The following is a 21,772-nucleotide window of genomic DNA, read 5'->3' as shown; positions in this document are numbered from 1 at the left end:
GCTCTGGGGGTAGAGGGGGCATGTAAGTGTCGGGGTGGGGGGCTCTGCAGCTGGGATCTGGAGGATGAGAGGGTATGAGTCTCTGGGCTGGGAGGGTAGTGAGTGTGGGTGTCTGGCCTGGGGAGCTGCCCCACAGCTGGGCTCTGGGGGGCAGGGGGGAGGGGATGCAGGCATCTGGCCCTCCTGCTGGGCTCTGACAAATAAAATATTTAGAATTTTAAAATAATTGTGTGCAGAATGTTTTGTTTTTTGGTGCAGAAGTCCCCCAGGAGTATACTAAAGCAGAGGTTCTCCAACTGGGGTCCATGGACCCTGAGGGTCTGTAAGGGCACACCACGGGATCCGTGAGTCATTTCTGGCTCCAGGGGTCACGATCAGTGGGGCCTGTGGCCCTGGACGACTCCTCCCCCGTCCTCCCAGTGCCTTTTGCACACTGCGGAACAGCTGTTCCGCAGTGTACAGGAGGAGCTGGGAGGGAGGGGAAGGAGCAGGGACAGGGTGCACTCTGGGAAGGGGCCAGAAAGAGGCAGGGAAGGGGAGGGGCAGGGCTTGAGCAGGGGCAGGAAGAGATGGAGCAGGGGGTGGGTCTTGAGGGGAAGAGATGGAGTGAGGGCAGGGTCTGGGGCTGAGCAGGGGTTCAGCACCCCCAGGGAAAATTAGAAGCCAGCTTGGGGGTATGCAAACATTTTTAAATCAAAATGAGGGTCCTTGGGTTGCTAAAGTTTGAGAACCACTGTATTAGACTCCTAACAATATAAACAAATAAATTATCCAGAGTTGATGCTGCCATGCTGTCCTTTGTTTACCCACTATAGCCAGGTCACAGAAAGATGACTAATCTTGCAACATTCAAGTACAAGACAGGAAGTTAAAGCCTTCAAGTTAAAGCTGTTCTAGGACATTAAAGTTAGGAAATGCAAAAAATTTAATGTACCGTATACACTCGATCATAAGCTGATTCCTTTATAAGCCGACCCCCCCTCCCAAGAGGAATAAGTAAAAACAGAAAAATTTTATGATCCGTTCATAAGCTGACCTTATACTTCAGGGATCAGCAAACTTTGGCTCCCAGGCCATTATGATTAGCCGCTGGTGGGCTGAGATGGTTTGTTTACCTTGAGAGTCCACAGGCACGGAGGTAAACCTAAGTAAACAAAGTGTCACCGCACACCAGCTGCTTACCCTGACGGGCTGGGACAGTAACTGGTGGAGAAATTATTTTGGAGAGAGGGGAGAAGCTGGGGGTCAGGGGAGTAACCCCTGTGACCACCCCCCACATGACCCCACTCTTAGCCCGGGACCCTCACACTCTCTCCATCCCATCCCTTCTCACCTTATCTGGGGGAGGGCCAGGGGAGGATGTCCCTGGCCTGGCTGGAGCTGCTCCGGCAGTCTGGGCAGCACAGCCACAGGCTGCTCCGGTGGGTCAGACCAGGCAGCGGGGCCGCAGCATGTTCCAGCAAGCTGGGCCAGGCAGCACAGCCACAGTGTGCTCCGGCGGGCCGGGCGGTGCAACCACAACCTGCTCTGGGGGACAGGATTGAGCAGCATGGCTGCAGCCTGCCAGCCTCAGAGCTGCAGCTGCTTTGGAGGCTGGGGGAAGCGCAGCGTGACCAGAAGCAGACAGACTCTGGCCCCGCCTCTTCCCTTCTGGCTGTGCTGCCTCTCCTTGCTCCCTCTGTTGGAGGGAGGGGCTGCATTCCACCTCTCCCTCTCTATACCCGTTCATAAGCTGACCCCCTTCTCTGGTGCTTCCCTTTTTTACTAAAAAAAATTCAGTTTATGAACGAGTATATATGGTAGTTGGATAATTTAAATACTAAAATTAAGTTCAGTTAGATTCTCAATTTCTCATCTCATTGAGATGAACAGGGTAGAAGGGTTGCTATTATTTGTTTGAAAACAACTTTTCTGCATGGCTAAGTTTACAGAAACACATAATAAATGCTCCTAAAAAGCAGGCTGCAAGATAATGTATACTGTCTTTGGTTGCTTTGTTTTTAATCTGGGTTATTCCCAGAGATCTTCATGGTGCTTCCTGGCAACATCACAAAATATCAGAAGTCTTATTGTAAGGTACAGCATCTCTGATGTCACATAACAATGCATTACAAGGTATCTTGAGTGAACTAGGAAGTACTACAGAGTTGTACTGTTCCTGATAATATATTAGCATGCATTTATTTGGAAGAATTTTCCTAGGAGTTTCTGTAAACACTGACAATCTCTCTCACACTGGCTGTCCAACTAAGAATCTGAGCACAACACATAAGGCAGATTCAGTGTACAATGTGGCATGTAAAAAGGTGCAAACACGTTCAATGGGTAGCAAACAATTGAAAAAAAAATCACTTCTATCATTCAGACAATTTTTGCCAAACCTGGTTGTGCAAGTAGCTTAAGATGAACACTGTTCAGATGCCAAATTTCAAAGTTCAGCCAATTTAGTTTTATGAAATAAATGTCTATTCTTTTTAAATAAAAAAAAAAAGAGAGAGTTTGGGTTTTTTTTAATTTCTAGAACTAAAATGGCTATAAGGATTTGCTCAAACTCTTTATCCTAAAGTTCATTTTAGCAACCACGATTAGAAAATTTCAACCCTAATTCAGAATATGTGAAAGCAATATTCAAATTGAATTTTTAAAGTGACTATTCTTATACAGACTAGATACTCTCACTGGATACTAGTCAACATACAGTACTGCAGGTCACAAAAGAACAGGCGTATTACTGGCTGAGATTTTATGGTGTGTGTTATGCAAGAGGTCAAACAAGACAATCACCAGCCAAGCAAAGGAAGGTATAACACCCAGTTCAACTGCATTTCTCTGTCAGTAACAACAATTTTGGAAAGCTGCATGCCATTAACTTCAAATTTTCAGGTTGTTTTAGGCATCAGTGATCACAAGCCTATTGATTTTGGCACAAACCAGAACACCCCAGAAAAACCCAGTTCACAGAAAAACAGATGCAGGCTGCCTAGAGGAATCTCTTTGCGGTGCTATGCTGCTAACTCTACATATCAGAGGCAGCAGCTCAACTTGCTGTAGCCTGGACTCTTATCAGAAATAAAAAGGAAGGTTTGTGATGAAAAGGAATGAGGACCAGAGAGGGGAAGTGGACGTGGAAGGGGTTCAAGTCAAACACACATTTTCTCTCTCTCTCTTTCTCTCTCAAATTAACGTTTCAGACTAGAAACATATTTAAAAGGTTTCCCTTCACACCTCCATTCCTCACTCCAAGGAAAGTATGGATATAGTAGCAATAAATAAGAGACCATGTCACACAACTGCAAGTTACTGGTAGCTCTTCACCTTTTGTTCACTGGGGTAATCTTTTGAACTGTCTCAACCACATATCTGAACTTATACCTAGATAAAGTATAAGGAAAATACTTCAGATGTCAGAACAGTCCCATACAAAAAAAAAGTGACTAATTTCAATAGTATTTCTCCCATTAGACAATTTAACAACAATTCAGATTTACCTGGATTTATTTCGGATAACTGGTACCACTGAAGAAACCTGAAGACTCTCCCAATATACTTAAATAATGTGAATTCTCATAATTATGCCTTTAAACTACATTGTGATTTCATTTAAAATCTGATGATCACTTTTTAAGTCTCAAGAACATAAATAGGCCTTTTGTTTTTACAGAAATGACAATATGGCATGTATATATTGCTTTAAATCCCCACTTTCACTGCTAAATTTTACTGTTACCTGTTAGCAACCGTCTGAAAACAAAGTAATCATGTTCTGATTACAACCATCAGTACTCACATACATGTTATGTATACATTTAGTATAAAAGCTCTAAGTAACAAAGAAAACAGACAAAATAATAATCAGAGAACAGCAAAGGTTCCATGGGAACTGAAAACAGGAGAGCACAAGCAAGGCAGCAACAAAAGCCTTCAGAGAAAAGTGAACATGAGAAGATAGTGGCCCTACTGGGTCAAACCAAAGGTCTATCAAGCCTAATATCCTGTCTTCCGACAATGGTCAGTGCCAGGTGCCCCAGAGGGAATGAACAGGTAATCATCAAGTGTTCCATCCCTTGTTGCTTATTCCCAAGCACCATTTCTGCCCATCCTGGTTAATAGCCATTGACGGACCGACCTATCCTCCATGAATTTATCTAGTTCTTTTTTGAACCTTATTATGGACTTGGACTTCACAACATGCTCTGGCAAGGAGTTCCACAGGTTGACCATGTGTTGTGTGAAGAAATACTTCCTTTTATTTGTTTTAAACCTGCTGCCTATTAATTTCATTCGGTAACCCCTAGTCCTTGTGTTATGAGAAGTAGTAAACACTTCCTTATCTACTTTCTCTACACCAGTCATGATTTTATAAAACTCAATCATATCTCCCCTCAGCCATCTCTGAGAAGTCCCAGTCTTATTAATCTCTCCTCATACGGAAGTCATTCCATACCCCTAATCATTTTTGTTGCCCTTTTCAACCTTTTCCAATTCTAATACATTTTTTTTGAGATGGGTCGACCACAGCTGCACACAGTATTCAAGATGTGGGCGTACCATGGATTTATACACAGGCAAAATGATATTTTCTGTCCTATTATCTATCCCTTTCTTAATTATTCCCACCATTCTGTTTGTTTTTCTTGACTGCTGCTGCATATTGAGTGGATGTTTCCGGAGAACTATACACCGTGACTCCAAGATCTCTTTCTTGAATGGTAACAGCTAATTTAGACCCCATCAGTTTACATGTATTTGAGAGACCATTTTACACCTTTTTGCAGTCTGCCTCAGTCTTAACTATCTTTAGTAATTTTGTATCATCTGCAAATTTTGCCACCTCACTGTTTACTCCTTTTTCCAGATCATTTATGAATATGTTGAACAGGACTGGTCCCAGGACACCTGGGGGGACACCACTATTTACCTCTCTATTGTGAAAATTGACCATTTATACCTACCTTTTGTTTCCTATCTTTTAACCAGTTACCAATCCATGAAAGCACCTTCCCTCTTATCCTGTGGCAGCTTACTTTGCGTAAGAGCCTTTGGTGAGAGACCTTGTAAAAGGCTTTCTGAAAATCTAAGTACACTATATCCACTGGATCCCCTTCGTCCACATGCTCATTGACCCCCTCAAAGAATTCTAGTAAATTGGCGAGGCATGATTTTCCTTTACTAAAACCATCTTGACTCTTCCTCAGTATATTATGTTCATCTATATGTCTGAAAATATTGTTCTTTATTATAGTTTCAACCAGTTTGCCCGGTACTGAAGTCAGACTTAAAGGCCAGTAATTGCCGCGATCACCTCTGGAGCCCTTTTTAAAAACTGGTATCTGTAATGATGCTGGCTTTGGTGGGACACAACTGAGAGTATCAATTCAGGACAAATTGCTTAGAGCAAGGCTCTTACAGCCCCATGCTGGTGGTTCTCCACATCTAAGGCACACCAAACCAGCCAAAACAAAGACGACTTTGTTTCACCCTACTAGCTAACTATAAGTCCATACAAGAAATTCCCTTAGACATGCCAGTTTCCCAATATCACCACCAGTGGCACTTGTTATGGGGACGAATGGTTATGAAAACCAATACCCCAGTAAAAGTGAAAAAGGTTCTCCTGATCCCAAAGCCCAAGACCCAGGTCAATACATAGGTCAGATCTTACCCACAAATCACATTGTTGCCAATCCTTTAGAATCTAATATCTAAAGGTTTATTTAGAAGAAGAAAGAAATATAGATGAGAGCTAAGATTGGTTAAATGGAATCAATTACATACAGTAATGGCAAAGTTCTTGGTTCAGGCTTGTAGCAGTAATGGAATAAACTGCAGGTTCAAATCAAGTTTCTGGAGTACATCCATAGCTGGGATGGGTCATTCAGTCCTTTGTTCAGAGCTTCAGTTTGTACCCAAGTTCCTCCAGAAGCAAGATTGAAGACAAAACAGAGGGGTTTCCGGGACCTTTTATATTCTCTCTCGTGGGCGGAAACCCCTTGGTTCTCCTGTGTAAAGTCACAGCAACAAAATGGAGTTTGGAGTCACATGGGCAAGTCACATATCCATGCATGACTCAGTTCTTTACAGGCCAACACCATTGTTTACATGTAAGTTAGTTTGAATGTCCCCAGGAAAGCTCAGATGTGGATTGGCATCTCCCAAAGTTCATTGTCAATTAAGTGCTTCTTGATTGGGCACTTACTGAGAATAGTTCTCTCTCAAGAAGCTGACCAAATGCTCCACTGAGGCTACTTGTATCTCAATGTGTTTTGATTCTAAGTACATAGCCAATATTCATAACTTCAACTACAAAAATGATACACACATACAGATAGCATAATCATGACCAGCAAATCATAAACTTTCCATAGACACCTTACTGGAACTCCTTTGTACAAGATTTGGTGCAATTATAGGACCTTGGTTGCAACAATGACCTATACGGTCACAGTTCATGTCAATAATGTCACAGCGTCACATTAGCTATCCTCGAGTCATCTGCTACAGAAGCTGATTTAAATGATAGATTACAATTACTAGTTCTGCAATTTCACATTTGAGTTTCTTCAGAGCTCTTGCGTGAATACCATCCTGTCCTGGTGACTTATTGCTGTTTAATTTATCAATTTGTTCCAAAACCTCAATGACAGAACCTGTCACAGTGGCATAGTTGAGCAGAATCTGTGCACAGCTGATTGCTCTGAGGTACTGGTAGTGATTTTAAGTGAGTTTTAAGTGTGGTGGCTGGAGAACAGAAACTGGTTACTGGTTTGTTATTTTCGGTAATGGAAGTAGGGACAGAAAAGGAAGCAAAATACGTTAAGATTGAAGATCAGAAGACGCTAGAACTATACAAGCTGCAAATTGCCCAGAAAGGCTGAACACTGGGCACTGGGAAAGTCTCTGTTAACTAACAGTATGTCCACACTACCTGCCGGATCAGTGGGTAGCGATCAATCTACTGGGATAGATTTATCGGGTCTCATCTAGACGCAATAAATCGATCCCCGAACGTGCTCCCGTCGACTCTGGAACTCCACCAGGGCGAGAGGCGGAAGCGGAGTCAACGGGGGAGCCATGGCCGTCAATCCTGTGCCGTGAGGATGGGAAGTAAGTCGATTTAAGATACGTCAACTTCAGCTATGCTATTCTCATATCTTAGATCGATCCCACCCACCACCACCCTCAGTGTAGACCAGGCTAAAGAAGCCCCTGAGCTGAGTGCATCTCAGTTTCAGTGAACTGCAGACAGGTGTGGCCCAACCTCTGTCTGTGCTGAAGCTGACTGGAGTGGTTAACTTAGCAAGACAGGAGTGGAGGGGTGCCTGTTCTGGCAGGAGGGGCTTCTCTGTGATATCCCAGCTCATCGAGTGGTGGTCTCAAGGGAAGACAAATGGAAATTGATGTGCAATTTGTGCAGGAAAAGGCTGCCCACCAGCAAACCCTGGACTTAAAAGACAAAGGAATTAAGACCCAGAAGCATGAACTGGCTGTAACGGCGTGGAAGAGGTGCACAGAGACATGTATCCTGGGGCTGGAAGTCGGGGTCCTGGTGACTGCTGCAGTGGGAACAAACACCAAGGACTCTAGCTGGAAGCAAACCCAACCTGAGTGAAGGAGGGGAGGGGAGTGGTTTGCTGGCCAGTGAAAGGGCTGTCATAGCTGGTAGCTGTGAGCCTACAGCTGGATCAGGGTATTTTTCCCTTTTGGGGGACACAGGCGTGTCTGCCCCAGAGGGGAGCCCAAAAACAAATTTTAGGTATACTGCCTCCTCCATGGTCAGTGTCCAAGTCTCTGGCAGTAAGTTCAGAAGGAGGGTGTGACATTGCAGTCTATATGGTTTTATAAAAATATGCTACTGAGTGAATATAATGTACCTGGAATATGCTTCATAAAAGAGGTCTCTTGTAAGGTATCATTACAAAGCTTGTAATCTACTGAGTGTGATCATCCTGTTTGTATAAATGTACAACTCTTGTATCTGAAACTAGAAATATGAAATATAACTCTGAGGGCCTATTGTAATTATGTAAAGTGTGGGCCATTAATGGTGGTTTGGAATCTTGATGACTCCCATTAACCAGGACCATTGTTTGCAGATGGCTGTGTTTTACCTGTAAGTCCTCCTGTATACCTGTGTGCTGGCAAATGGGCAATGAAGTCTTGCAGTGACATGTGATCATGCCACCTGAACTGGAATCCATCTTTAATCTGGTGTCTTTCCATTGGGAGGGAGGGGTGGGAACCCAGAGAGGGACAAAGGATTCCCGCCTTATGCAAGAGATATATAAAGAGGGAGAGGAGCGATCATGAAGAATCTCCTAGCTACCACCTGAGCTGGAACAAGAGCTGTAGCAGGGGAAAGAATTGTGCCCAGGCCTGGAAGGTGTCCAGTCTGGGGGGTGGGGTGGGGAAACTTACTGAAGCATCTCTGAGGGTGAGATTATCTGTATTCAGTTTGATTAGACATAGATTTGTGTATTTTATTTTATTTTGCTTGGTGACTTACTTTGTTCTGTCTGTTACCACTTGGTACCACTTAAATTCTACTTTCTGTATCTAATAAAATCACTTTTTGCTTATTAATTAATTAATATCTGGGGGAGCAAACAACTGTGCATCTCTCTCTATCACTGTTATAGAGGGCGAACAGGGTAAAACGGATTTATTTGGGTTTAGACCCCATTGGAAGTTGGGCATCTGAACGTTAAAGACAGGAACACTTCTGTTAGCTGCTTTCAGGTAAACCTGCAGCTTTGGGGCAAGTAATTCAGTCCCTGGGTCTTTGTTGGAGCAGACAAGAGTCTCTGGCTCTGCAAAACAGGGTGCTGGGGCCCCGAGCTGGCAGAGAAGGCAGGGGTAGTAGTAGTCCTGGCACATCGGATGGCAGCTCCCAAGTGATCCAACCCGTCACAACCTCCTCTAATGATACCTCAGTGTGGGACAGTTCCTCAGATCTGTCACCTAAAAAGAACGGCTCAGGGTTCGGAATTTCCCTCACGTCTCGGCCATGAAGACTGATGCAAAGAATTCATTCAGTTTCTCTGCAATGGCCTTATCGTCCTTGAGTGCTCCTTTAGCACCCTGATCGTCCAGTGGCCCCACTGGTTGTTTAGGCTTTCTGCTTCTGATGTACTTAAAAACATTTATTGATATTACTTTTTGAGTCTTTGGCTAACTGTTCCTCAAATTCTTTTTTGGCCTTCCTAATTGTATTTTTACACTTCATTTGCCATGTTTATGCTCCTTTCTATTTTCCTCACTAGGATTTAACCGCTACTTTTTAAAGGATGCCTTTTTGCCTCTCACTGCTTCGTTCACTTTGTTGTTTAGCTATGGTGGCTCTTTTTTGCTTCTCTTACTATGTTTTTTAATTTGGAGTATACTTTTAAATTGATCCTCCATTATAGTGTCTTTAAAAAGTTTCCACGCAGCTTGCAGACTTTTCAATTTTGGCACTATACCCTTTAATTTCTGTTTAAGTAATCTGCTCATTTTTGTGTAGTTCCCCTTTCTGAAATTAAATGCTACAGTGTTGGGCCGCTGTGGTGTTTTTCTTGCCACAGGGATATTAAATTTAATTATATTATGGTCACTATTACCAAACAGTCCAGTTATATTCACCTCTTGGACCAGAGCCTCTGCTCCACTTAGGACTAGATCAAGAATTGCCTCTCCTCTGGTGGGTTCCAGGACCAATGGCTCCAAGAAGCAGTCATTTAAGATGTCAAGAAACTTTATCTCTGCATCCTGTCCTGAGGTGACATGTACCCACTCAATACGGGGATAACTGAAATCCCCCATTATTATTATTGAGTTTTTTATTTTAATAGCCTCTCTAATCTCCCTGTGCATTCCACAGTCACTATCACCATTCTGGTCAGGTGGTCGGTAATATGTCCCTACTGCTATATTCTTATTAGACCATGGAATTTCTATCCATAGAGATTCTGTGGTACACTTTGATTCATTTATGATTTTTACTTCATTTGATTCTACGCTTTCTTTCACGTATAATGCCACTCCCCCACCAGCATGACACGTTCTGTCCTTCAGATATATTTTGTGTCCTGGTATTACTGTATCCCATTGATTATCCTCATTTCACCAAGTGCCTATTATACCAATATCCTCATTTAATATGAGGCACACTAGTTCTTCCATTTTATTATTTAGACTTCTAGCATTGGTATATAAGAACTTTAAAAACTTGTCTCCTTTTGGCTGTCTGCCATTACACGATGTAACTGAATGGGACTCTTTTATTTGACTGTTTCTGATCAGACTCTGCCTGTATGTTATCATTTTCCATCCTCTCGTCCTTTGTAGGACATAGAGATTCTCTATTAATAGATCCTCCCCTAAGGGATGTTCGAACCACGTGCTCCTCTGCACCTGTTGGCTTTTCCCCAGCCCATTAGTTTTTAAACTGCTCTATGACTTTCTTAATGTTAAGTGCCAGAAATTCGGTTCCATTTTGGTTTATATGGAGCCCATCCTTCCTGTATAGACTCCTCCTTTCCCAAAAGTTTCCCCAGTTCCTAATAAATCTAAACCCCTCCTCCCTACACCATTATCTCATTCATGCACTGAGACTCTCCAGTTCTGCCTAACTGGCCCTGCACATGGAACTGGAAGCATCTCCAAAAATGCTACCACGGAAGTACTGGACTTCAATCTAGCAGCCTAAATTTGGCCTTCAGGACCTCTCTCCTATCCTTCCCTATGTCATTGGTACCTGCATGTACCACAGCCACTGGCTCCTCCCCAGCATTACATGTAAGTCTACCTAGATGTCTCAAGAGATCCGCAACCACACAGGCAAGTTACCGTGCAGTTCTCCCAGTACTCACAAACTCAGCTATCTATGTTTCTAATGATCAAATCGCACCTTACTAATACACCTGTCTCTTTCTAATAGCTGGAATTCCCTCCCCTCGAGAGGTATCCTCAGTGCAAGAGGATACCACATCATCATCTGGAGGGAGGTCCCAACTATGAGATTGTTTCCCTCTGCTCCAGTTAGATGCTCTCCTTCCCTCTGACTTTCATCCTCCTCAACAGCACAGAAGCTGTCAGACCTGGGGTGGGACCGTTCTACTGCGTCCCAGAAAGCCTCATCTATGTATGTATCTGTGTACCTCTTGGTCTCCCTTAGCTCCTCCAGTTCAACCACTCTGGTCTCCAAAGCCCGTACACGGTCTCTGAGGACCAGGAGCTCCTTTCACCGAATGCATACGTATGCCACCTGCCATAGGGCAGGTAATCATACACACTGCATTGGGTGCAATAAACTGGGTAGCCCCCACTCTCTTGCTGGAATTCTGCGTGCACTCACTTTTTACTCCTGCAGTTGGTATCCTTGGTTGTTGTTATATCAAGGGGGTGGTTTTGGTTTTTAAAATTTAAAGAATGTTGAGTTCTAGCCCCTGCTCACACTCCCCCTGTAAACTACCTTGCAAACTCCTATTAGCAGCTCCTGGTCACTAGCTCCTCTGGTTGCTTAGAAGCAGGCTTTTTAAAGTCCTGGTCTGCCCGAGTAGCCCCGCCCACTGACATCTTCAAGAGAAAAAGGATTTGAATAACCAAAATAGAACAAAAAATATTTTGACAAAATCTTTACATGAGAACAGCCATATTGGGTCAGACCAAAGGTCTATCCAGCCCAGTATCCTGTCTACCGACAGTGGCCAATGCTAGGTGCCCCAGAGGGAGTGAACCTAACAAATGTTCTCTCTCCTGCCATCCATCACCACTCTCTGACAAACAGAGGCTAGGGACACCATTCCTTACTCATACTGGCTAATAGCCATTAATGGACTTAACCCCCATGAATTTGTCCAGTTCTCTTTTAAACCCTGTTACAGTCCTAGCCTTTACAACCTCCTCAGGCAAGGAATTCCACAAGTTGACTGTGCGCTGTGTGAAAAAGAACTTCCTTTTATTTGTTTTAAACCTGCTGCCCATTAATTTCATTTGATGGACCCTAGTTCTTATATTATGGGAACAAGTAAGTAACTTTTCCTTATTCACTTTCTCCACACCACTCATGATTTTATATACCTTTATCGTATTCCCCCTTAGTCTCCTCTTTCCAAGCTGAAAAGTCCTGGCCTCTTAAATCTCTCCTCTTATGGGACCTGTTCCAAACCCCTAATCATTTTAGTTGCCCTTCTCTGAACCTTTTCTAATGCCAGTATATCTTTTTTGAGATGACGAGACCACATCTGTACACAATAGTCAAGATGTGGGCAATAAGGGCAATAAGATATTCTCCATCTTATTCTCCCTCCCTTTTTTAATGATTCATAACATCCTGTTTGCTTTTTTGACTGCTGCTGCACACTGGGTGGTTGTCTTCAGAGAACTATCCACAATGACTCCAAGATCTCTTTCCTGATTAGTTGTAGCTAAATTAGCCCCCAACATACTGTATGTATAGTTAAGGTTACTTTTTCCAATGTGCATTACTTTACATTTATCCACATTAAATTTCATTTGCCATTTTGTTGCCCAGTCACTTAGTTTTGTGAGATCTTTTTGAAGTTCATCACAGTCTGCTTTGGTCTTAACTATCTTGAGCAGTTTAGTATCACCTGCAAACTTTGCCACCTCACTGTTTACCCCTTTCTCCAGATCACTTATGAATAAGTTGAATAGGATTCGTCCTAGGTCTGACCCTTTGGGAACACCACTAGTTACTCCTCTCCATTCTGAAAATTTACCTTTTATTCCTACCCCTTGTTCCCTGTCTTTTAACCAGTTCTCAATCCATGAAAGGATCTTCCCTCGTATGCCATGATAACTTAATTTACGGAAGAGCCTTTGGTGAGGGACCATGTTGACTTTTGCTCAACAATTTATTTTCTTCTAAGTGTCTGACAATTTTAGTCTTTATGATTGTTTCAACTAATTTGTCCGGTACTGACGTTAGATTTACTGGTCTATAATTACCAGGATCACCTCTAGAGTCCTTTTTAAATATTGGCGTTACATTAGCTATCTTCCAATCATTGGCTGCTGAAGCTGATTTAAAGGACAGGTTACAAACCACAGGCAACTCCTGAGTGAATGCTATCTGGTCCCCGTGACTTGTTACAGTTAATTTTATTAATTCCAAAACCTCCTCTTGTGACACTTTAATGTGTGACAATTCCTCAGATTTATCATCTACAAAGGACAGCTCAGGTTTGAGAATCTCCCTAACATCCTCAGCCATGAAGTCTGAAGCAAAGAATTCATTTAGTTTCTCCACAATGACTATTTTCTTTAAGTGCTCCTTTTGTATCTCGATTGTCCAGGGGTCCCACTGGTTGTTTAGCAGGCTTCCTGCTTCTGATGTACTTAAAAAGCATTTTGTTATTACCTTTGAGTTTTTGGCTAGCTGTTCTTCAAACTCCTTTTGGCTTTTCTTATTACATTAGTTTTTCCATAGGCTCCTAGCGAGCAGAGAAAGGAAAGAAGAGAATATTACCATGCCCTTCAACAGAAGAGAACCCATATGGGTAAAATCCCCCATCCTCAGCTTTGGATCTGGAAAGCAAAATTGATGGATCCTAACCAGGAGGGAGAAATCACTTTTGAAAATTGTATCCTTCATATATTAAACTTCTCATTAGTATACATGGACATTAAAATGAATATTTCACTATGCAAGAATCTCATCGAAAAAAACAAGACCCTAATCTGAAAGCTGCCCAAATCAAAGCCTTGTCTGCAAAGGGAGTCATTCTTGGAATAGCTATTCTTGATTAATTCCGTGTGTGGATGCTCTTATTCTTATTTATTCTGTAATAAGCACATCCACACAAAGGTGTTAACCAGGAATACTTAATTTATTTTAGATTTACTTTCAAGGGTAGACAAAGCCTATATTCAATTTAAATGATTTCCCATTGTGATACAACTACTACAACTGCCACATTGTACCAAAAAGTGTATAAGGAATACAAAATAAGGAACACAATTAGATACCAGAAGTATCATTTCATAACATTAGGAATGACTGCAACTCTGCAATCAGTAATTGGATTTTTTCCATTAACTTAAGCCATATTTAGGTCATGTCTACACAACACTACACTGTAAGAGCTCTCCCGCTGGCATAATTAAACCACTCTGAAGGACCGGTGGTAGCTATGTATATGGGAGAGAGCTTTCCTGCCAAAGTACTGTCCACATCGGCGCTTTTGTCAGCAAAACTTCGGTCAGTCAGGAGGGTATTTTTTTCAGCCCCTGACCAACAGTTCTGCCAACAAAAGTGCTAATATAGACAATGCCTTAGTCAAGCTGTAGTTTAAAACACCCAGCTACCAATTTACTTGCTGATAAGTAATTAGGAAGAGTCTTTCTCAATTTAAAAACAACAGATACAAGTTGATCACATAAGTCAAGAAAGCTAGTAAGACAGCTAATGGAAAAAACAAAATTTCTGCAGACCTTCTATTGAGAACTAAGTAACATTTCTTCAAGAAGCAGATATCTTCACTTTCCATTTGTTGAAGGCTACAAATGAAGTATTTCAAAGCCCTTAAACCATCTAATAAGAACACCTGGCAGAATAAAAAACTCAGGTTCTTTCAATAACTGAACTCTGGACAAGTTACTAAAGGTTTCCACAGTTTTCCCACCTGTAAAATAAAACTCAGATCCACCTCGTGATCTTTCAGATCCTTGGATGAAAAGAAATGCAAGTTGCTATAACAGTGAAGATCAATAAAGTTTTATATGTAAAAAGGAACTATAGTTTTGACATATTGAGGATATTAGTTAAAGCCAGGCGTAATCAGATATGTTAAAAGGATCCATGAACTATAAAGACAGAAGATGCAAGCCTCCATCTACAATACTTTAGGTCCTCTCACATCTTCATGCAATTAGTGCAGACTGGAGTCATGCAATTTAATCTGAAGATTGGTACATTAATCTAGTAGTCTCCCATACAGAATTTGTCATCTCAGACCAATGACAAAAAAGGACTCAAAACAAGTATTTTCCTTCAAGTTCTGCAACCTACTTCCCCCATTTCCAAGATTATTACAAAAAATCTTTGCACCTGCTCACAGTTTTGTCCCTGTCTCAGCACCAATGAACATATCATTTATGGCTAAATAACGATTTCCTACTGAATGAGTCCAAGTTCTTCACCATCAGGCTTGCACATCTCCCAGAGAAATTGGTAGTTATTTCTGAAGCAACAATTCTTCCCTTGGAAAGGAAGACTACTGAGATGGATTACTCAAAAGCAGTTTATAAAGATCCAACCGTCTAAACTGACGGCACTAGGGATGTAGCTCCACTTTATTTTATTTAGCCACAAAGTAAAAGCAACACAGACTGCACAACTGCAAGATTCTCTACACCATCCTGCCATACTGAGAAGTCAGAACAGTGACTAAAGATAAGTTAGTTCAGTCCTTTTGCCTAGTCACTCCTCATTACTGAGGAGATACATTAGCAACTGGACTCTGACCACTAATTTGTTTATAAAGACCAAATATAACTTTGTCACTAGGCAAGATCCAAACCAGTAATTTAGAGAAAGGCTCCATTTGCTATTTTTAAATTACCAATCCCCTAAACTATGCAACGCCTCTATTTTCTTAATAATGGAAGTTGATCCACCGAATTTTGTTCGTAGAGCAGATAATGTAGGGTAATATAGATTAATCGACCCCAAAGAAAATCGAATACCTTAATTCTCATTTTAAGTAAAATGTTTGAAAACAAGGCAATCTGTGTGTGTCAAGGTTCCTCATCCATTCCGAACTTTAGGGCACAGATGTGGGGACCTGCATAGACACTTCTAAGCTTAATTACTAGCTTAGATCTGGTAACACTGCCACCATCCAGAAATTTCAGTGTCTGGAACACTTTCTGTCCCCCCCAAAACCTTCCCCTCCCTTGGCAGCCTTGAGAGGTTTTTTCACCAAGTCCCTTGGATCTTAACACAAGGAGAATTTAACCATCCTCCCCCTCCTTTCCCCCACCAATTCCTGGTGAGTCCAGGTCCAATCCCCTTGGATCTTAAAACAAGGAAAAATCAATCCGGTTCTTAAAAAGAAAGCTTTTAATTAAAGAAAGAAAGGTAAAAATCATCTCTGTAAAATCAGGATGGAAAATACTTTACAGGGTAATCAGATTCATAGAGCCCAGAGGAACCTCCTCTAGTCTTAGGTTCAAAGTTACAGCAAACAGAGGTAAAATCCTCTCAGCAAAAAGGAACATTTACAAGTTGAGAAAACAAAAAATAAGACTAACACGCCTTGCCTGGCTGTTACTTACAAGTTTGAAACATGAGAGACTGATTCAGAAAGATTTGGAGAGCCTGGATTGATGTCTGGTCCCTCTTAGTCCCAAGAGTAAACAACAACCAAAAACAAAGAGCACAAACAAAAAACTTCCTTCCACCAAGATTTGAAAATATTCTTTCCCCTTATTGGTCCTCTAGTCAGGTGTCAGCCAGGTTTACTGAGCTTCTTAATCCTTCACAGGTAAGAGAGGCATTAACTCTTAACTATCTGTTTATGACAGTGTGAAACGAGAACACCATAAAACAGCTAGCATTGGCTTGTGATACATATGTCATGCCAAGCAACCTGACCAATTTTAAACTGGATGGATAAATGAAATGAAATAAATTGTGGTGAAAAGGCTACTTGAATTTTGGCACAACAGTTGACATAGTAAACAGATGGGAGATTCATTAAAAGACATGAGAATTATTATCTGAATTAAATTGCGGATAAATCTCTCCCATGTAAGGGAATCAGATATAGGATTACAGACTTGGTACCTAATTTGTGTGACAGAAGACACTGCAGTTCATATTCATTATTTATGAAAAGCTAGATGAACTATCAAAAATTTGAACTATTTGTAATCTGCAGATGTACTTTTTGCTATTTATCTGGACTGTACTATGCTGTCACAATTTAAAAAAGATACTGAAATTGAGGCACACTTAGGCTGAAACTGGAGAACGGAATTAGATATATGAATGAAGCAGCTAAGAAGAGATTAGAAAACCTAGTGTCCTAATGCAATTCATTAAGCAAACCTATGGACTGTATTTTTAAAAAGTCTAGGTAAAAATTAATACAATTCAGAGGAGAATAAGACCCACTCGATCATTTTGCTATTTCTTCTTAAGATAGTTTCTAGATGCTACAAATGACACTGACTATAATACCCAAGTAGAGCAACACAAAAGCAGTGTTAAAAAAAGTAGAGAATACAATCTTCAAAAATATACACAACTCAGTCATCTCACAAGCAGATAGCATTGTATCAGCCAGACTGTGGGGACAGAAAGTTGTCACTCACTGTGAAACAATAATAACTAAGTTCATAAAACAATGTTTATGATGATCCACAACAGATATCCAAAACTAGTATTGAATCTCATTAACATTAGGAACAGGAGATAAGAGATCTGAAAGCCAAGCATTCACTTGCTTGGTCCCAGTCTCTACCAAAAGCATAAGACCTATACTACAAACAGACCCATTTTCTAAGATCTTTAACTCTTAAACCATATGTTACAACAATTAAGAGATCAACAACAGAGATCTGCGGTCTGACACTACCCCTACACCACCCTCTAAAAGAAATATCCATTATTAATATATGGAGACCACTAAATCACGAAGTCTACTGTGACTGATTAGTTTTACAGCTACAGATTTTCCTCCCATTTCCTGGATTGTAAATGAAATAATGTTATTTAGATGCATTGTATTAGGATTGAAAAAAGTTACACTTGGTAGCTAAATCAAGCTCAACAGTCTAAATAATAAGATGGGTTAACTAGAGTGTCTCGTGTTAAAGGAGGATATTGATATAATAGGCATCACAGAAACTTGGCGGAGTGGGGACAATCAATGGGACACAATCATTCTGGGGTACAAAATCTACTGGGAGGACAGAACAGGTTGTACGGGGGGGGGGAGTGGCACGATATGTGAAAAAAATGTAGACTCAAATGAAGTAAAAAATCTTAAAGGAATCCACATGTTCCATAGAATCTCTATAGATAGTAATTTCATGCTCTAATAAGAATACAACAGTAGAGATCTATTATTGACCACCTGACCAGGACAGTGATAGTGACGATGAAATGCTAAGGGAGATTAGAGAGGCTATCAAAATAAAGAACTCGATAATAGTGGGGGATTTCAATTATCCCCATATCGACTGGGTAACAAGTCACCTCAGGACAAAACGCAGGGACAAAATTTCTCGATACTTTAAATGACTCCTTCTTGGAGCAGCTGGTACAGGAACCCACAAAGGGAGAGGCAATTCTCAGTTTAGTCCTGAGTAGAGCACAGGATCTCGTCCAAGAGGTAACTATAACAGGATCGCTTGGAAATAGTGACCATAACATAATAATACCTAGCATTCCTGTGGTGGGAAGAACACCTCTACAACCCAACACTGTGGCATTTAATTTCAGAAATGGAAAATATCAAAAAATAAGAGGTTAGTTAAACAGAAATTAAAAGATATAGTGACTAGAGTGAAATCCCTGCAAGCTGCATGGACACTATTCAAAGACACCATAATAGAGGCCCAACTTAAATGTATACCCCAAATTAAAAAACACACAGTAAAAAAACTAAAAGAGAGACACCGTGGCTTAACAACCACATAAAAGAAGCAGTGAGAGATAAAAAGGCATCTTTTAAAAAAGTGGAAGTCAAATCCTAGTGAGGTAAATTGAAAGGAGCATAAACACTGCCAAATTAAGTGTAAAAATGTAATAAGAAAAGCCAAAAAGCAGTTTGAAGAACAGCTAGCCAAAAACTCCAAAGGTAATAACAAAACTGCAACTAATGAGGAAAGAGCTCTTGGAGTCATCATGGACAGTTCTCTAAAGACGTCCACGCAGTGTGCAGCAGCAGTCAAAAAAGCAAACAGGATGTTAGGAATCATTAAAAAGGGGATAGAGAATAAGATGGAGAGTATCTTATTGCCCTTATATAAATCCATGGGATGCCCACGTCTTGAATACTGCCTACAGATGTGGTCTCCTCGTTCTCAAAATATATATACTGGCATTAGAAAAGGTTCAGAGAAGGGCAACTAAAATGATTAGGGGTTTGGAACAAGTCCCATATGAGGATAGATTAAAGAGGTTAGGACTTTTCAGCCTGGAAAAAGAGGAGACTAAGGGGAGAATATGACAGTGGTATATAAAATCATGAGTGGTGTGGAGAAAGTGAATAAGGAAAAATTATTTACTTGTTCCCATAATATAAGAACTAGGGACCACCAAATGAAATTAAGGGGCAGCAGGTTTAAAACAAATAAAAGGAAGTTTTTCATACAGCGCACTGTCAACTTTGCCTGGGGAGGTTGTAAAGGTTAGGACTATAACATGTTTTAAAAGAGAACTGGATAAATTCATGGAAGTTAAGTCCATTAATGGCTATTAATGGTGTCTCTAGCGTCTGTTTGTCAGAGGATGGAGATGGATGGCAGGAGAGAGTTCACTTGATCATTATCTGTTAGGTTCACTCCCTCTGGTGCACCTGGCATTGGCCACTGTCAGTAGACAGGATACTGCGCTGGATGGACTTTTGGTCTGAAACAGTATGGCCATTCTTATGTTAACAGGATTTAGAAGAAATCAGTAGCATCTATACTAACATCTATTTGCAACACATTACCTTGTGTACTTCTTACTTAAGAAATTATAGCCTGTAGAACCAAAATAAAAAATAAATTTTAAAAAATGGATGCATCAGAGACTTATTCATCTCAAAATAAGACAAAAATATGCAAGTTGTTAGTGTTTGTTATAGGCAGTAATGGGGACTATATATATGTATATTTTTTTCTTTTACAGAAAATATTCAGAGGAAAGGTCAAATAGACCTGATTATATAAGTGTTCCTTCTCTGTCCTGATTTTAATTCCTTCATCGTAGATGTTAAGAAGTTTCAGAAGAGAGGCTTACTATACATTTCGTAAGTGCTGTGTTATTTAGGTACAACATTTTATCAACAGTGCAGATCTTAAATATTTACTACAGTTTTTTTTTCCTGTTAGTTTCAAAATGACCCGTGTAGATGGAAAAACAGACTTCCTCTGCTTCTTTATGATGTATGAAGACCTGAAAAAAGTATAGGCTAAAGCTCTTGGTTAGGGATGGGGAGATTTGTTTGGAACACTGGAAATTCATATATTGTCTCCCTAAAGGACTCCAATGACTGGTAAACTAGTGAGACATTACACCAATAACACCGCTCTACAGCCAAAATGCTTCTGAAATAAATGTAGTCCAACTTTACTAATTCTGGGTCACTGAGAATGAAAATGATGCTTAAAATTGTTGATTGGCTCTAGTTTTCAAGATATGCTATTGCATCAGTATATACGACCCTTGACTTGGGAATGGCGGAGGATAAGTGAGTTATAAAGGGAAAGGATCTCAATTTAAACCAGACATGACTAAAATACATCTTTGACTGGATCTATGAATAAATCTATGACTGGGTTTGGACAGTACTTGCTTTTTAGGCAAAACAATGAATGATGCAATCTGAAGCTGGTATTGCGTCATACATTATATGAATTGCATCATGTTATTCCTAGAAGTCATGGATGGTGCAATCATAACGAAGTTTACATCACTCTGCTGAACAAATTGCCCTATATCAGCTCTAGAAATAGGACAGTGTCCTGCTCCCTTATTTGTCAGTGTTTGATTTTGCAAAGGGACACATTTCTGTTTAGCCAAAGTGAGCAGAGATGCCTCGTACTTGTGTGAACAGTGCAGATAACTTCTGCTATGTTTGTGGTGAAGTGACTTTTGCATCACAAAAGCGCAGTATAACCACTATGGTTAAGAAAGCCTCTCACCTTTATTTTGGCTGCAAAATTGGAGATCAGGACAAGAGGTGGGCCCCACACATATGCTGCAACACTTGTGCAACAGAACTTCGCCAGTGGTTGAACAGGAAAAGGAAATCTATGCCTTTTGCAGTGTCAATGATTTGGAGAGAGCCAACAGATCATACCAGCAATTGTTACTTCTGCATGGTGCCTCCAGTTAGGAAAGGTGTGTCAAAGAAGAAAAAGTGGACTGTGCATTATCCAAACATTCCATCAGTTATACGCCCAGTACCCCACGGAGGACTGCCGGTTCCTGATGTACCAGAATCATTCTCACTTGAGTCAGACGAGGAAGAGGATGAAACTTCTGGTCCTGAACCATTAATGTCACAGGACCCACATTTTCTCCCATCCTCCTCCTCTGAACCACACCTCATAACACAAGGTGAACTGAATGACCTTGTCAGGGATTTGGAACTACCAAAGAGTAAGGAAGAGCTGTTGGGCTCCAGACTACAGCAGTGGAATCTCCTGGCAGGCTATCAGGTCAAATGGAGCCTATCAATGCTTGCAGACTATTGCTGGACAGTGACAAGAGATGCTCCATTTAATGAATACAAGAGACAAACCAAGAAGCGCCGAGTAGACACTGAATAGGACTAAACTATGTACGTAATAGTTTTTTGCCCTTTGTTTCATAATAAATTTTATTTATATAACCCTTTTGCTGATTTTTAAAGTGTTACATAAACAGGACAGGTGAAATATTATCATGTAAAGCAACCATAAACACATGAAAAGACCTAGGTTTACAATTTATGATTAAAACTCTACTATCTACACAATATACATAGACATAAAATGTAAAAACTTAATATCTTGGAAACAGTAGCCAATCAGTTGTTTTAATTGTCATATCTGAATTCGGCATATCAAA

The 21,772-nt window shown here is 40.9% G+C and overlaps 2 protein-coding genes across 4 annotated transcripts in view; one reads left to right on the top strand and one right to left on the bottom strand.

Moving 5' to 3' along the window:
* The window catches only part of RPS27A (ribosomal protein S27a), a 391,102-nt gene that overhangs the window by 242,298 nt on the left and 127,032 nt on the right, over positions 1-21,772 (top strand). The window lies entirely within an intron of this gene.
* RTN4 (reticulon 4) overlaps positions 1-21,772 on the bottom strand; it is a 95,339-nt gene that overhangs the window by 72,440 nt on the left and 1,127 nt on the right. The gene's annotated exons all lie outside the window — the stretch shown is intronic.

Source organism: Gopherus flavomarginatus, chromosome 4 (assembly GCF_025201925.1).
Source record: "Gopherus flavomarginatus isolate rGopFla2 chromosome 4, rGopFla2.mat.asm, whole genome shotgun sequence".
NCBI classification, from domain to species: domain Eukaryota; kingdom Metazoa; phylum Chordata; order Testudines; family Testudinidae; genus Gopherus; species Gopherus flavomarginatus.
The sequence above is the reverse complement of the archived record's forward strand: the minus strand, read 5'-3'. Positions and strand labels throughout refer to the sequence as shown.